Here is a 12,930-nt window from a genome sequence, read left to right on the forward strand (position 1 = left end):
AATGATGCTCAGTTGGTTCAAAGGGGCCCAAAGTGTTCCAAGAAAATATCCCCCACAGGATTACATCAACAGCTGCCACAACTGTTCATACAAAGCAGGATGGATTCATACTTTCCAAATTCTGATCCTAGATCTGAATGCCATAGCAGAAATTGACACTCATCACACTAATGTTTTTCTTCTGCTGTCCAATTTAGGCCTACATAGCCTTAGTTGTCCTGCTCATAGCTGACAGGAATGGGACCTGGTGTGGTCTGCTGCTGCTGTAGAGCCCTTGTTGTTCCTCATGCATCTTGGAAACAGGTGAAGTTGTGCCAGAAACCTTTATTCTTTGTCCATCTAGCACCAACAACCATGCACAGTCAAACTTCAGTTTGCCTGAATGAACTGAATTTCTGCGAGGTGATTGGCTGATTAAATATTTGTGTTAATGACCTTTGCTAGTTAAACTAATTCAACTGCTCATTAATGGGAATCCTTTATCATTGAATCTAATACATTCTGAAAAAGAAATTCTCAAATTCCCCTTAAGGCCTGGGTTGACAATGCTGGTTTTGGTGAAAAGGATTCAGAACAGTGTTTCAGAGTTTGTTGTGCATGGGCTTGTCTTCAAACTTTTTGGCTGAACCTCCTTACAGTGAGAACATGGCTGTTGGAACTGGACCATGAAGCAACGGAAGAGGATTCAAGAGTTGCCTCAAGTTGCTTTATATTGTAAGGTTAAGACCGTACAATAATACAAGATGAATCATGTTGTTTCCAGCAGCAGGATTCGTCCTTCCAAACTGTGAACATTGTTCGGGAATGAAGAGTTCAAGGTTGTGACTCGACCTCCGTATTACCTAAGTCTCAATTTAACCAAGTATTTAGGAAAAAACAGAATCTGATCCATGTAAAACCTACAACGTAACTCCCAGGGCTCAAAGGATCTGCTGCTAACACCTTCATAACACCCTTTCTTCTGCTGTCCACAGATTGACAGTTCATAGCGCTTCCTTACAAAGATGTCTGTGAACTTTGGGCTTCTGTCTGAAAACTTCTTTGAAAGTTAATTTCCTCGCTACTGACCATTTGGTACATCTTAATTAATCATTGTCATTATCTCGCCGCCATATGTCCTAATTGTCTGCTCCACTTCTTGCATCAGAGACTATCACTCTCTACACCTCTCTGCACTTTTTACGGGTGTCAGAACATGAGGCGATCGATAGATAGGGGTGATCTGTGGGTTAATCGATAGTTCATCATACTATGGAGAGGAGATGTGGAGAAAGGCTGTCTATTAATCATGTGGTCTTTAACATGTTTCAGAGAACTGACGATGAACGGAGAAGTCAGAAAGTCACATTGTAGACATGAAACACAGAGGAAGAAAAGCCATTCCAGCACAGATCATGTGGTTCCTGATGTCCTTTGTAATCAGTGATTACTGGGTATTTTAATTCTACGTAACATCATACTCTGTTACAGTATTTTTAACATTTGATGGTTTGAAATCTCAACTGCAAATGTCAGACTTCAGTGTCAGATCCTTTGAGATCAAACGGTGAGCACCTCTTTTTCAGTAAGCCTTGATTAATATTTCTGTCTAATTTTACACAGCTGTGGGATTGCTTTCTTACATTGCCAACAATGTTAATCAAATATAATCAAACCACACATTCACGGCCCTAACAAAGTCACAATTTCTCTGTCTTTTGGGTAATATTAATGAATTAATGAATTTCTTCCTTTTTTAAGCATTTGAATTCAGAGTGCAGACAAATAAATATGGAAAACAAAAGGAAACAAAACTTAAAAAACCAAAACAAATTTTAAAAGAAAGCTTTCACTTATTAAATTATTCGTAGCGTTTAACATTTAAAGGTGCAGTTAAAGTCCTGAATATTAGCCTCATGGCACAATGTGACGTATTCTATGATTAATGGTGTCGTTACTGTCAGTACAACTTTGAAAGGAATATATTAGAGTAGGAAGATTATTTCAAGTTTGTGCACACACATTGTCAGAAGAACTTTCCTGAATGTAACAGTTTTAGTACATAACCATGATCAAGTAGTTACTTTATTGCCTTAACCTAACAGAACATTTTGCTTCTACCTGTTATGATTGTTATTGTTACTGCTGTTGTTGTCTTCACCATGTTGAACTGAGAATATGATCCCTGGTATGAGTTGTAAAGTGAGTCCAGTGGTGTGTAAAATGTCCCCCACTGCCTAATGTTGGTTCCTATGACTGAGAATGACTTTGTAAGTGAGCAGCCTGCACTATTCTCGCTGTGTTTTGTTTATCGCTTTAATTTCATGAGAGTTATAGTGTTGCTACAGAAGAAATTCAGTTGTGGCATTTGCTGTACTGGAGGTCACATACCAATTTTTGTTGTTACTCGCTCAGGGTTGGGAGTGCAGTTAGTGTCAACATTATGCTGTCGTATCTCTGGACAAGCTGCTGTGTTTGTGCCTCTCCACCTATACGTGAAAATCTGCAGCTGAATGCACACAGACTGCAAACAGAAAGAGAATCAGATGAAACCAAACAGCTGGAGGTGATGGAAACATCCTGGAATGAAATTACTGCTGGAGAAAATAAATCTATGCAAATTAATTGGTAATGCTCAGTTAAAATGAATAAATTGATTAATATTCCTATTATTTATTCAGTTAAATGGATCACATCTCCTCTTACTTTTTCCTTTTTTTGACCAGTGAATTTGAATTAATGTAAATATATTGAAAGTAAAAGAACTGAGCAATGGAAAAACAGGCTTAGATGCCAGCAGTGTTTTTAAGAAATTAATACAGATGCATTTTATTCATTTATTCCACATTCAAAAGAAATAAAAAAAAACATACATTTTACATCTATATTTAAATCACATAGTCCCGGGGCAATTTTTATTTAAGTATTGAGTGCTTCTTCACATACAGTGCAGAGCTGATAATGCCATCTGTAGTAATGTGGAAAAAAATAAAGATGAAAAGATGACTGTGTTGTGTGGGGAAGGTCAGACTGAGAGAACTCTCATTGTTTTATGTTTACACACACACACGCACACACACACACACACACACTGCTGTTTTGTCTGTGTGATGCATTTAAATCACAGACTGTATGTAAAGGACTAGCATGCAATGCGTTGGTTACACATTTAGAAGCTTCAGCATTAGCAGTTTGTTTCATAGCAAGAAGTCACCATGTTTTCATAAGAGGACAGAGTGCTAAGTTATCAGCCTACTGTAGCTAGCTTGGTTAGCAAGCTGCATCCATTTGCTGTATAGCTTCAGCACTCAGATACAGAAAATGCTGTTTGAAAGTACTGCATATATTGTTATGTTCTATCTATTAATTGATAGTAAAGTGATCTAAACCACCTGATGGTGATCATGGGTGTGAATGACACACACACACACACACACACACACACACACACACACACACACACACACACACACACACACACACACAGAGTTAGATGTTCAGAAACAAACCAGCAACCACCAAGACTCAAGAGTGCCATGAATCAGAAGCTGCTGGAAAACGAGTGTCACTGTCCACAGTGAAGACAGTTTTACATTGCTATGGACTGAGAAGAAAGAAGCCCCTGTTCTGAAATCAACCCATTCAAGCTTGACTGAAATTTGAAATTTTAATTGTCAGATTAGATGGAAATTTAGCTCTTTGGCCATGGGGGCAAGTGACATGTTTGGAGGAGTAAAGTTGAATGTTCCAAACCTAAAAACACTGTACCAACTGTAAAGCATGGTGGTGGTAGCATCATGCTCTGGGGCTGTTTTGGTGCCAGTGGTACACTGCATTTAAACAAAATGGAATAATAAAGAAAGAGGACCTCCAAATTGTTCAACTTCACTCTAAATCAGCAGCCGGATGGTTGAAACTTGGATACAACTTGTCCATTGATACCAAATACACATCAAAACTGGTTTTGGAATGGATAAAGCATGCTAACATTAACTAACAGTAACATTAAACTTCTGGAATGACCCTCCCAAAGCCCAAACCATAACCCTCTGATAATTTGTGGATTGTGCTTAAAAGCTAGGTCTATGTCACGAAATCATCCAGCTTCAATGATCTCTACCAATTCCACCAGGAGTAGTCAAATAATAGTAGTCAAAAAACCTTGCTCATGACTACCAAAAACAAAGTGTAACTTGCTAAGGGACATTTAACCAAATGTAAGTGGGGTGTATGTGTATATTTGATCCTGCATAAATACTTTAGACCCTGTTCCCATGAGTGAAAATCCAAAATGCAACAAATTAGAAAGTACACTTAAGCCCCACGCCCCCGGTATCGGGGGCAAAAAGGAGGAGATCACGTTTAATCGGTTATAACATGGGTTGAGAAATATAAGTACAGACATGTGTGGTATCCACAGAAACCTCTGAATCTCAGCTAAAATGTCATATAAACCATTTCTACAACCACCAAACACACCGAAAACAAGCCATGATTAAATGAACAGTTACGTAAATGCGCAGAAGTCCGCTAAAGAAACAAAACCGAACCAGAAATTCTTCAGACTTCATATAACCGGCTAAAGACAGGCTGGTTAGCTTCCAGAGCTATTACTGACTCCACACACCAAGTTTCACCACACTCTGACCAAAATTCACTGAACGAGCCACAAAAGAAGACCACAAAAACACACAGCTGCGCAAATGCGCTAAGGCAGAAATTGGTTTACCGTCCCGGTTTCCTCCGTTATTTTCGCCGGTAGCCAGTAGCCACGTGATTATCAGTAGTTACCACGCCTACCTAGCCGCTTCAGAGCCGTTTTCCGTCAACAACCTCCATTTTAGACCCACCTACAGACACGTGACTGGACAGACGCCACATGCAGTAAATTTGGGCCCACGTGGGTTTTGGCATTACAACGTCTGATTGGTTGAAATGACGTGAACGTGACATCATTATTGTGAATCTATTGGCTCAAATGATTAAAAAGAGGTATCAATCACGCAAATTGACCAAAAGAAACAGTTTAAAGGGTCAGAGGCCAATCAAACGCTTCATGCGCACGGCAGAAAAGGGCCATTGCCATGTAAATATGTGGTTAATTCTTCAAAAATATATATAAAAAAGAACATTTTTAGGTCTGTTAATAAAATGTATTAATTTCTGCTCTTTAAAACCTAAAAAATTCAACTGTCATGGTGTCCAATTGTGTGCCAAAATTGGACATATTTGTACAACGTCTGGATATTCATGTATTGACAGTGCTGTAATTTTTCACTGTTTCACTTTAGAAACATAAATCTTTGCACAGATGATGTTTATATGTTGGTTACTGAATTTCTGGAATGAAATGTGATCTGAGGCATATTTTTAAAAGAGTTATATGCTAAAAATTTTAAAAAAAAAATAGGCGAGGATAAAATCTACTTACTTTTTCTCTGTTCCAGTCTGAGTAACTTTGACACAGTAATATCTGCTTCAATATTTACACCTCTGATGAAATTTCCCAAGTGTTAGCTTTATTTTGATATCAAGATTGTAAGGACCGAGTTTGTAATTGCAGAGAAATAATCAGTTAAATTTGGGCAGGAAGCTCAGAAACCCCCTTGGGGCTTAAGAGGTTAAGATGTGAATTAATGCAAAAATGTTAAAAGTGTGCTTATTTTCTTTGAGGGCAGGCTCTGATAATATTCTGCGTACATCGAGAAGATGTTGTTCTGATGTCTGTTCACTACCGTGAAATGACCAGATTAGTTGCTGTTAAATAAAAAACAGCAACAAAGACAGTTGGGTCTCATTCCTTCATTGCAATAATCTGATCTGAACTCTAACTGTATCCTCCTGTATTCTATGTGGAAGCAACATCAACATTCATTCAGTTCAGGTTTTTTTTTCTCCGACCGGTTTTGAGCAGGGAAAGGAGATTAGGGCTTCATCAGGAATGAAACACTGCAAATCTATTCACCAAAAGCCGGAGCACAAAGGACTTGGGTGGTCAACTACAATTAACCACACAGCAAGCTGTATCTTTGTTAGATAACTGCATGAAGTGCAACCAATTAAAGCATCTGCATATCCACTCCTCAGCCCTAATAAAATCTAAATGAATAACCCTGTACAGCTGTTATGAAGAAGGAAACTATCCATAAAGACCACAACCATTTTGTTTGATAGCAGGACGTTTAGTGTAAACACTGACATTTTAATGATGCGAGTTTATGGAAAATGACTCATTTTGGAGCCCCAAGTGGACATTAGAGGAACTGCAGTTGTTGGCGTTTAAGCGTTGGCTTTGCTTCTAAGCCTCCAAGGCTGATGCTTGGTTTAAGTATCTGCTACCTCTTTAAAATGAAGAGTACACTGTTGAAAAATAAGACTCACTGATAGATCTGGAATCTGAGCAGATGTGATTTGTTAGAAAGCAACAACTTTTTTGTTTTTTCTGCAAATTAAGATATTTCTTGAATGTAATAAAATGTTAGGATCCTGCCCTCCTCTTTAAAGAGCTGTAAAGTGTGTCATAGTGAGGTTAGGATCACTAAGGGGCCTTACAAAATATAAAAAGGCACCAGCAGAAGTGTGTGGGAGCCAATTTTTGTGTCTCTGGGCTTAGATGGAGCTTGTGTCTGAATAAATGTTTGCTCCAAATTTTCAGAGATAATAAATGCTGCAGCGCTGCAGACATTTCTGTGGGCGACTGAGGACACATCTGTCTGTGCTTCATCTTTTTTTCCATCTGTTAATTTAAAAAAGTTGTTTTCCTTCTTTGTTGGCTCTCATTTTTCCATTTGTTCCACTGCGCTGTCACATATCACATACTTGTTTTCTTTTCCTCTTACATTTCTGTCTGCTCTTTCTTCATTTGTCTCTCTGTGTTGACCCTGTTTCACCTGTTCGGCTGTCTGTGACGCGTCTCCTCACAGTGGGCAAGCGAAACAACCACTTTCTTCACAAATGTCCTGCAGGAGTCAAACAGTGAAGCTGCATAAGAATAGCCCTGCTGCTGTGTCCACATTTAATGTTCATCTTTCAAGCATAGTTTGACATTTCCCGGTTCCCTTCACCATCCCCTTGTTTCCTTCTCACATTTTCTTAGCTAAATGTTTGTTTACTTATTTTTCTTGTTTCCTCTTCTTCCTCTAACCCCTTGTTTACTTATTTGCTTACTTCTTATCTTTTCTATTGCCTTGTTTTCTTAACCACCATTCACTGTTCTACGTCCTTTTTATCTTCTCTATCTCCTATTTTGCATCTTTACGTACCCTTTTATTTCCCTAACTCCTTATTTGAATCTTTACCTCTTTGTTTCCTTCCTCACTTCATTGTTTCCTTTTCTATACATTGCTTCTCTACCTCCTTATTTACTTGTTTTACCTCCTTGTTATCTTCTCTATCCCCTTGTTTCTTTTTCTCCTTCAGTATTACCTTTCTGCCTCCTTTTTAAAAACTTTCTTTCTCTGTGTCCTTGTTGGTGTATCATCTTGTAAGTAAATGTTATTTTCGTTTAATCTCAGTTAAACTACTTTTAATCTTTAAGATTTCCTTTCTTGCTGTTTTTATGAGTTTGATGTTTTAGTCCTGTCGGCTTTTCACTGCATCATCCTGACGTCTGCATCTGCTGTTCACTGTTTACTGACATCTGTTGTTGCTTTGTTGGCTGACACTCTCTTTTATTTCCAGCTGTTAATTTCCTCTATTTGAAGTGTTGCAAAAGCTTCCAAGATGTTAGAGCTTTTAATATATGCAAAGATTCATAAGACTCATCAAACAACCTGAATATATTTGGATGCTGTATAATAACATTTTTACTGCAAATTAAGAAGTCTGATTGTAGGTTTAAGCTCTAAAAATACTTTGTCAGGTTTAGGACCAGAAAACTACTTAGTATGGATTAAAATACACTATGCAAGTTGGAAGTGACAGCACCTGTTATGTGTGCCATGTGTCATCCCAGCTGATTTTCCATAACACTTACGGATTATTTTACACCACAGGAATGAGAATGCTGGGTTGTTTGCAGTGGATTCCTGCTTCACAGGAGCTCAGCTGTAATATCTGCAGCTCCTGAATGTCATGTTTAGTGCAGAATAGCATTTCCTTTGACACTGGAAAGCTTTGATGGCAACAATAGATGAAGGTGTTTGTGACAGACACAAAGCTACAAACAGCAGACGCTTGTGCCTTTGTGAAAAAGATAACTTAAAGTGCATATAGAGAACTTTTTTTTATCCCTCAACCACACCGGTGTTTCTTTTGCCAGAGTTTCCACAGTTAGTTCAGTTGTTCACAAAAAATGTTTTTCTTTCTGTTGCAGTCAAGTTTTTTCCTAGAACATTTCTTAACGGGTCTCCAATAACTTGTTAAGAAAGTAGCTATTTAATGATGAATATGACGCCTGTGTTGACTGCTTAGGTTAAAACAGCACACAATACGGAGACACCATGAAAAGTAAAGTAAACATCTTCAAATGTCTTTTCTAAAACCTCTGGAAGAACTCAAGAACAGTAGACATCAGACTAAAAGTACTGTTACATATTTTATTTCAGATGTGTTCTTGCCTTTGCTCCATAGCCAAGAGCACATTTGAAATAAAATAGAAGAGAAATCAACCTGGAGAATTGTGTTTTACTAAATGAATATTTAATATTTAGTATTTGCCTTACCTGATGGTCTTAAATTACTTTGGAAAGTGTATATGAGTGCTAATTATTACTGTCTTTAAATCCATGGATGACAGGAACCCAACATATGAAATCCTTAACATTATCGGAGTTCAAGAAAATAACAAAAACAAAGAACTTCCAAAGATTGAACAGAAAGAAGGAAAGAAGACTACTGTATTTTCTGCACTATACGGCACACTTAAAATCCTTTACTTTTCTCAAAAATCGACAGTGCGCCTTATACTCTGGTCACCTTATGTAGGAAGTCTGGTTGTGCTTACTGACCTAGCTTCCACCTAAACACGATATAGCATGTTCTGACTGAGAGATTTCTGAGAAAATTAAAACGTACAGCTCTGCTGTCACTTCCAACAGAAATGAAGACAGAAAACTAAACAGCAGTGACGTTTGTAGGGTTACTGAAGTTGGGCTAGCTGGTATATAATGATGTGCTACGTGATCACTAGCGGCACAGCTATGTTAGCATAACAACATAAACACAGTGAAGCTAACTTTTTTCCACTCGATAAAAGTTAACATGAAGGTTCCCGATGGTTAGGGACAAATGCAATCGCATGGCAGGATGCTGTAAACGGACCAAACTTCAGTCAGGAGAACAACTGAGAGAATTCATCCACAATACGAGGTTAGTCATTAATATACTGCAACAACATGGGAATAGAGCAGCTGCGACAGAATTCAACATTAATGAATCAATGGTACGAAAGTGGAGGAATCAAGAAGAATTCATTGAGTAAAGTTTGATTTATCTGACTGTTTTTTTCGCTTAATGTGCCTTATAATTTGGTGAGCCTTATGGTCCAAAAAATACAATACCGTAATAACAAACAAAGAGTGTGAGCTGACCATAAAATAAGTCACTCAATTCAGGACTCCCAACTCCACTAATTAAGGAGAGAAACGCAGCACTCCATTATAACTGGACTGACTGCAATCACTCTCAGATAAACTGGTGAAGGTTTGCTGTGTGACTTAGAAAAGCAGACAGATTACCAACATGTTGCAATCCATCCAAGTCGGTTTACGCAGATCAGTGCATTAGTTCGTTTGGAATTATTCTCTTTAGAATTGGTGGCAAGATTCATTTGGAGGGCATATTGCTAAGGCTTTGTCATCTCTGTTCGCAAGTTTCTGGATTTCTGTTTTTTTTTAAATAAAACAGACTGAACTTGATTTTTCCATGTTTGGCAATGTTCACATTCTGTTTTAACTTGTTGCTTTTTTGAAGAAGTGTTGCAGACTAATGAAGACGACTAGTGACAAATATTACAAATATTACAGTTGTTTGAAATGAAAGTTGTCTGAAAACTACTGAAGGATTCATTGTGAATGAGTTTATTATCTAAATAAAGTCGCAGATTTAGATGGGGCGTGAAAATATTTCTTCCTGCCATGTGGGGAATGATGTAAAAAGTTTGAGAACCACTGGCTTAAATGAACAACTAGTTATTATGATCTACCAAACTTAACATTTGTTACCTATTCTACAGTAAATCTGTATTGCCTAATATTGCTTTTCCTTTTATTAGAAAAAACAACAAAACATTGAAAAAATGCTGGCATTTTATATTGAGCAGGTTGGAGTTCATAGTAAGGCCCTGTGAGTAAGTCTGGATAAGGTAGATGTATGTGTATAAATTCTCTTTGGGAGTCATCAATCTATCTCTGCTACAAAACAAGCTCAAAAATGAAGAGTTGTCAAATATTTAGTTTAGAATTTTATAGCCTGAGGCTTCACTTGGAGATAACAACAAAGACATCTGTATTCCAACCCCTGACAAGTCATTTATGAATTGGTGTTGGTGGTGAAATCATGAGTCCGTTGAACCTGCATTTTATTTTCATCGAGGAAGGGCTCTGATGACTTCCTCTTGTGGGAATCATCCAAGAGTTTAACAAATTAAAAGAATGTTTGCAGTTTCATGGTTTCAAAGAAGAGATTTCATGTTGTTTGCTGTTTCAGGATAAGGCTATTTAACAAGCATTTGTTCTGCTCTACGTACTTTGAGCAAGACACTGAGTCACTCTGTCTGCTAGCTCAGAAATTAGCTTTCATTTTATGGCCTTCTTTGCTGTTTTAATCAGGTTTTATGGATACTTTGCTCCTCTGTTTCATATTTTTATTGAGTCATGAAATAAGTTTTTTTCCCTGCCTTGTGGCAAACACAAAAGCCAGTTTTATTTGGAATCATAATAAGCCACTCATGTGAACAGGAGCCATTTTATTCAGCTTCAGGCTGTGAAACTCAAGCAGATTTTAAAGACGGGGAAGAGACTCGTGGAGCAAATATGAAGTTGAAAATAGTGTTAGAGCCTCACATGGATTCGGTTTTGGTAGATTATGAAAATAAGATAATATCTTTTGGCAGAGATAATATTTCTTTAACGCCTTTGCTGTGTTTGCCATCCAAGAACTATGATAAGATGAACTTAAAATTGCAGTGATATGGTTTTGTGAGGTCTTTATGATTAGCCAAGAGCTTGTATATAAGGATTTTAAATTTATTTCTAAATTTACAAAGAGAAGCCAATGAGGGAGAAATATATTCTCTCTTTATAACCCCTGTTAGATCTCTTGTTGTAGCAATGTGGATGAACTTCTCTGAAGAGAAGAGCCTTCAAATATTATCATGGATTTCTAAAAGAGAACTTTTAGAAATCCATGATAATATTCAGTGGCGGTCCTAGCCTGTTTGGCGCCCCCCCCACCACCCCCCACCCACACACACACAAAACATATTAAGGATTATACATTAACATAAAACTGTTGTCGGAACCATACTGAATTTCGCCAGAGAAACACACACACACACACACACACACACATATGAAGAGAGGGAGAGTATGCATAGTATGCAAACAGCTACCAAACAGCCATCATAATTCATCATACAATGAGAACAGGAAGAATCAACAATTGACAATGACTAATTAATATTCAAATCTGTAACATAATGTATTGTTTGGAGTTTAGTCTGTTACTGTTACTATTTTTACCATTTCTTTTTGGAGCAACTGTAACCCACATAATTTCCTTAGTAATAAAGTATTCTGATTCTGATTGTTTCAGGATGACCTGCCATTATCGAATGACACATCTGCTTACCTGTATCTTTTGCTCGTCTCTCCTCCTCTTCTTTTCTATTTTTTCTAAACTGAGCACCTGATGGCTTTGAACTTTTCTTGTCCATCTTCCATTGGTTTTAATTTTGCACTCCAGTATGAACACCCATCCCCCAACCCGAGGATCACCACAACATAACCTAACAGACCTACACCTTAGTTCACAGATTCACTTTGTCTAGGGTTTATTTCTGGGATTTCACACAACCCAGGATTCAAATCATGAATACATAATGGGCTTGGATTTACAACATTATGAATGAAATGTGCTCTATTTGGAAGCAACCTTTCGACGGTTTGTGTGTGAGACTTTAAATCATCAAACTGTAAATTATAAATTTTAAATTGTTATTGATCCCTTTACCCTGAGTCCTAAAGTGTATATTTATTTTCTTAGTCTTCTTATATTTATTGTTTGTTTACTTGCACTGCTGTAACTGGAGCCTCGTCGTCTCGTCTCTCTATATACTGGACTGTATGTAGCGGAGATGACAATAAAGTTTACTTTGACTTCAGCAGCGAGCAGGTGCACCGAGGGCTCTCGCGCTCACTTTTCGTGTATGGAATTTCGAAAAAACATCGGCGCAAATTATAAGTCTGTATCATAATGTCTGGTGTTTTCGTGTTTGTTGGTTTGTTTTTATTTTGTTTTATTTTGCGAGTTGGTTATTAGGGTGCTGCTCCAGCCAGCCAGAGAATCCCCCCTCGCCCCGCCCTCTCCTCCCTGTGCCGCAAGCAGCAGGTGCACCTCGCAAACAGAGGGCGCCCTTACTCCCAGCAAATGGGCAATAGAAAACCGATCGGTGCCTATGCCATTCCCAATATGCGCCGGCTGATGTCGAGGCAGCATGAGTACGAGCAATTTTTTTTTTTTTTGCCGATGCCCGTGATGCCGCCCCCACCACGATGCCGCCCTGGGCAACCGCCCGTATCAAAAACCGCTACTGATAATATTGAATTCTGACAGTAGACGTTCTAATACATGAACTAGTTTTTTAGAATCACTCTGAGATGTGATGTTTCTAGTGTTGGAAATATTATGCAAATGTATGAAGGCACCCCTAATTGTTCTTTGATGTGCTCACTGAAGGACATGTGTTGGCTTGAAGGGACTCCAAGATTCATCACAGTGTTACTGGAGACA

The sequence above is a fragment of the Perissodus microlepis genome, chromosome 3 (genome assembly GCF_051167445.1).
Source record: "Perissodus microlepis isolate ML-2025 ecotype Zambia chromosome 3, ASM5116744v1, whole genome shotgun sequence".
In the NCBI taxonomy this organism is placed as follows: domain Eukaryota; kingdom Metazoa; phylum Chordata; class Actinopteri; order Cichliformes; family Cichlidae; genus Perissodus; species Perissodus microlepis.